The 5,643-nt window shown below is 31.8% G+C and overlaps 1 non-coding gene across 1 annotated transcript; it reads left to right on the top strand.

The window, feature by feature from the left end:
- The first annotated feature begins 4,224 nt into the window (after window positions 1–4,224).
- LOC112481966 lies at window positions 4,225–4,355 on the top strand. The gene has a single exon (XR_003047142.1). It is a non-coding gene; the product is annotated as a small nucleolar RNA SNORA18 (small nucleolar RNA).
- The last annotated feature ends 1,288 nt before the right edge of the window (window positions 4,356–5,643 follow it).

Genomic DNA, 5,643 nt, shown 5'->3' with positions numbered 1-5,643 from the left:
TTACAAAAACAAGGTTGATCTGTCCATCTCCTTAATGACCTCTGAATGTACTTCTCAACTAGTTCTAAATTCAGGGATTACGAGAGAAGTGGAATTAATCATCACTCCAATATACACTCCTCCCTCAATATACAGCCATATTGATCAGAAAATCTTATGAGATCACTACTACACTAGATTAGGTCAATCGAAATAACACATGGAAAGATGAAGGAAAAGAGGAGGGCTTCAACTTCAGCACTTTTATGAGTGTTGACCATTGTAGGTTGTAACACATTATATTTTGGCTGACGTTTACAGACAGAAGACTAGTTTTTACTAGCATTAGTAAGAGCTATTTTCTGGCAGACTTAGATCTAAGCAGGTGTGATTCAATCAAACATTAGTTTACCCCCAAAAAAACAGTATTTTCATACCCTGTAAGACTAACAAAACTTCATTATACAGAATTATTGTTCCACCAATGGAATAATTTTTGCTACTTATAACATATTTCTTAGAAAATAGTAGACTAGAGCCAGAAATTACAAAAGACAGTTAAGCGTACATAGACCACAGAGGACTGGCCTTTTAATTGTAGCATCTAGGTATGAATAGGTTGCAATATTTCAGCAGACCTAGGTTCTATTCCTCTCCATCTTATTTTGAACTTCAACAGATCTAGGGCCAAGGTAAGATGTGAGTATAAATCTCTTGAAATCATTTGGCTTGTCCATTATAATTTGTTAATTACATAAGTTCACCATGGCTTTTTTATTTTAAAGACTCAAACTTTGGCTTCAAATACAAAAGAGTGAAAAGTATTTCGATGGATAAACAAAAAGAATTAGAATGAAATGCATGAAACTTAATGGTTCTCAAAACCAAAAAAAAGTCATAAAAGACATTTTGGAGATGGGGAAAATTTGAATATAGACTGAATATTAGATGATATTAGAAAATTTGTTCATTTTCTTCAGTGTGATTATGTAGGAGAGTATTCTTATTTTTATGTGATACATGGTGAAATATTAGGAGCAAAGTGTCCTGATGTCCATAACTTGCTTTCAGGACGGTAAAGAAAAGATGCATAAATATATTTTTCATACACATATGCATTCATAAACACACAAATGTATAAAATATATACATATAATTTATACATATAAATATAAATGTATATATATAAATATAAATATATATACATATAGGTGGACAAAGCAAACATGATTAAATAATATTGTTGAATGTAAGATTAGAAGTATTCATTGTACTTTTCTTTCAACTTTTCCTTATATCTAAAATTTTTTGTAATAAAATTTAGAGAAGAAAAAGATGTAAGGATTCATTTTACAGGGGGCCATATTATCTTTTTGGCTTGAGGAACAGTAGCCACTCAATGAAATGACTATAAAACAATAGTTAAGAATAATTTAAACACAACATGTGAAAATACTTAACCCTACTTAACTGTACACGAAAAATTGTTAAGATGATAAATTTTATCTTATGTGTATTTTAGCACAATTTTTAAAAAATATTTTGAATGAAATTTTAAAACGAAAAGGAAAGAATAATTTAAAAGGCCTCTATCTGGCACACTGTCTCTGGGAATCGGTTTTGCTCGGGAAATAAGGAAACAAATGCATTGATTTTAAAAGACATGTTTCAGTTTTATTAGCAGAGTGAGAACAGAGGGGGAAAAAACAAAAAATAAAACAACACTGTTTGATTAGGTTAGACTCTAGAGGAAGAGAAAGAATTCTTTAGGAGAAAGGGGAAGGCCCTAGAGAAAAAATTAAATCGATGTAAAAAGAAAGTAAGAAATCTTCAAAGCCGGGCTAGTCCATCAAAAAAAAAGGAAAGAATATATATTCCAATTTAATTGCCCACAAGTATTATACTATAAAATTAGAAAGTGACTCGATACTAGAAGAAAAAGGATACTGGAGTGCAGAGGAAACTTATAGAGGAAGGGCCAAGGTATCGGAAAGAAACTTGAAGTGACACTATGTTATCAGCTGAATTGTGTCCTCCCAAAATCCATATACTGAAGTCCCAACGCCCAGAACGTTAGAATGTGACCTTATTTGGAAACAGTGTCCTTACAGATGTCATTTTTTAAATTAAGATGAGGTCATACTAGAGTAGGGTGGACTCCTAATCCAATATGACTGGTGTCATATTTGGACACAGACACAAACACATGTAGAGGGAATTGATATGAAGAGACACCGGGAGCAGACGGCCATCCAGGAGGCCTGGAACAAATCTTTCCTCAGAAGGAATCAGCCCTGCCAACAACTGCCCTGAGCTGGGCAAAGATGCTGGGATTTTACAGCCCCATACAAGCCAGTCTTCGGATGCGGCTGCTCCTGAGAAGCAGGTAGAAGCTTGAGCAAAGTGGTTCTCTTCAGCCATAGGCAATTCCTGGAAAGGGTTGGCAGCTAGAAAGTGTCAGCCAACTATAATCCCAGCAGCTGGGGGGATAAATGTCCTGGAGGGGGGATCTTGGCAGTTCAATACAGCTGCCATGACCCATATCTTTTTCCCAAAAAAACCCTTCTAGCAATGATGCATTATTTAGTCCCTTCTGTCTTTTCAGCATGCCGTAGGCCCTAGAGACATTTCTACTGTTATTGAAAACTGTAAGTTGATGAAAAGAGGGAGAAGCCAGTCTAAATATTTAGAGAATGACTTCTCAATTTTTTATATTGAAATTCTCATACTTTTTCACTTAGTCTTCTGAGATGGGTGGACCTTGTTACAGTTTTTCTTTCAAAAATATTTTTTTGAAAACACATTTAATTCTATTCCCATTTCAAATAAAAAATTTACAATAAGTTAGGGGGGGAAAAAAGATACAACTTCAATTTAAAAAAGAGTTTTGACCTAAAACTAGCCTTGTTCTTTTTTTTAATTCGACTCTATTTTTCTATTTAACTCTTTATGATGGAAATTTTAAAACGTATACAAGCATAGAGAAAATAGATTAATGAATTCTATGTACCTACCACTCATCTTCAACAATTATCATCATTTTGCCAATTTCCAAATATTCTGCAGAGTAAAATATTAGACTACATCACCATTAAAGTCAAAAACAAGATATAATGATACTTACTTTTAGGGTCAATAATTTTGTCCTAGAGTTACTGGTCAACACAAAAAGATCAGAAAAAATAAATAAATATGAATATTGATAGACATATATCTAGAAAATCCAAGGCGATCACACAATATCTGTTTAAATTAACATTTTTGGAAAGGTAGAAATAAAATTAACATATAAAATTCTACAGCTTTCCTATAATAAGCAAAAAGTAATTTGAAAATGTAATAGAGTGGAAAGCTATATTCAATTCCAAAGAAACCTTGAATTACTTAAGAAAAAAACTTAAAAGCATGAAATCTATTGAAGATAACCATATAATTTTAATGAAGGCCGTAAAAGATATTCCGAGATAAAAAGATTCAATATCATACAGATATTACTATTCCCCAAATGAAATAATAAATGTAATGCATCTTTAATCAAAATTTTTAAAAAATTTTTATAGAATTGGCAAGCTAATTCTAAAGTATATCTATGAGATGTGCCAAAAAAGTCAAGATTTTTAGAAAAAGAACAAAAAAGTACTTCATGAGATATAGAAATATTCTGTAAAGTCACAGTAAGTGAAATAATATGGCATTATAAATAAAAAGGCAAAGAAATCAATAGAACAGAACCAAAAGCCCAGAAAAATAAAATACATTCATTTATATATATAATCCTAGGATATGATAAATGAGTCACTTAAAATCAGTCAGGAAACAACAGACTATTTAATAAATGGTGTTGGGACAAGGAGCTATCTATATGAAAAAAAGTAAAATTAAATGTCTTCCTCACTCTATACTTAAGAATGAATAAATTTCAGTTGTATTTGGAATATAAATTTTTTAAGAGTGAAAGAAAAAATGAGAAAACTTTTATAATCTTAGGAGGAGAAAGCTATCTTGACAAAACATAAAATCCAGATACATTATATGTATGGCAGAAGACATATAAACAAAGTCAAAAGATTGTAAATTATGAAAGAAAATATTTGCAACTGAAATAACAAAATTTTATGCCTTATTTTATTTTATTGCATATACATATATATCTCATTTTATCTAAATTATCCAAATATAGCTGAATATTTTATATACATATGTATTTGTATAATGAACCTATCAGTTAATAAAAAACAACCCAATAGTGATGTCTATCTCCACTGGGCTTTTCTATAGCCCCACGTTGTTGGAAATGCCTCATAGAGTAACTATGTGGTTTTGCCTTACTCAGAGAAATATCTGTTAGATTTGTGATAAAGAACTACAAGACAGGGTTGCTAAAAGTTAAAAAGGCCTAAAGGTTAATTTTTGTTTTGTCTTTTGGAAGACAAAAAATCCCATAGTCCACACCATTCTTGGGTGTGAGAGCTTAGGAGTGAATATGATTTGAACTCATTCATGTTTAAAGGGTCTCTGCAATTGAGAACCATGTAAATTCATCTACTTTGACCCTAAAGTGACCCTAAAGTAAATTACCTGAAGAAGTTAGTTCCCAAAAATTCTAGGTGGGGAAATGTTGGAAGCATGTCATCAGTATGTGCATATTGAAGTGGAGATAAAAGAAGCCCAATTAAAAAAATTATGGTCTGACTAACAGGACAACCGTGGATTAAGCATAGGTTCTTCTAAAAAGGGCTAACTTGACTCAAGTTTAGAGGAACTAAGGCAATCTTGATAGGCAGTGGAAGGAATCACAACATGTAAAATTCCTTAAATAAAAATTTATTGACTTTAAATAATTTTGCCTATTGTTATACATAATTTTTTAAAAATCCTTTCACTGTAGAAAAAAATAGAAATCTTCCATTCAATTAAAAATAATCCAGTTGAAAAACAGATAAAGAATATAAACAAGCATTTGAAGACAAAATACAAAAGTTCAAAACAACATATGAAATATTGTTCATAAGAATAAATTCAGTTAATAATATAAATCATGTCAATAAAATCAAGTTATAAATCAATGAGACATAACTTTTGACCATCACCCTATGTCAGAAAAACTGTCAAGGGCCTACAATTTTATCCTACTTGAAAGCTAACAAATTAGCCTCTCACAGTGTTACATACATTTTGACAGAATAATATAAGACCACCTGGGGGAAAAAATATGCTCTTATCAGGAAATACATATATAAAATCTGTTTGGTGCTTATGTTCCTAATTCTAAGCAATTAATTGGCATTCTGGTTAATGTCTCAGTCTCAGAGATTTGGTTAGTGTGAGTCAATTGCCAAGAATATGATCAACTCTGAATGTTAATTAATTGATACAGTGAAATAATTGGACCTGCAAGTCTGGGAACAAGGTAAGGGCCCACAGTGATTATACTAAGGTACTGTCAACCTTCTGGACAGTTAGCCTTTCCCCAAAACATCTGTCTCTCTGACTCCTTTCAGGCCTTCATTGAACCAAAATATTTAAAGTTATTCCTCTCTTGAGATCACTTCCAACCTCTCTCATTATCATAGTCATTTCCAGTTTGTTAGTAGCTGTTAAGAAGCATCATCCAAACTTGCACACACTATTCCAGACGCAGTCTGAACAGCACAGAATATATCA

The sequence above is a fragment of the Pteropus alecto genome, unplaced genomic scaffold (assembly GCF_000325575.1).
Source record: "Pteropus alecto unplaced genomic scaffold, ASM32557v1 scaffold94, whole genome shotgun sequence".
NCBI classification, from domain to species: domain Eukaryota; kingdom Metazoa; phylum Chordata; class Mammalia; order Chiroptera; family Pteropodidae; genus Pteropus; species Pteropus alecto.
The sequence above is the reverse complement of the archived record's forward strand: the minus strand, read 5'-3'. Positions and strand labels throughout refer to the sequence as shown.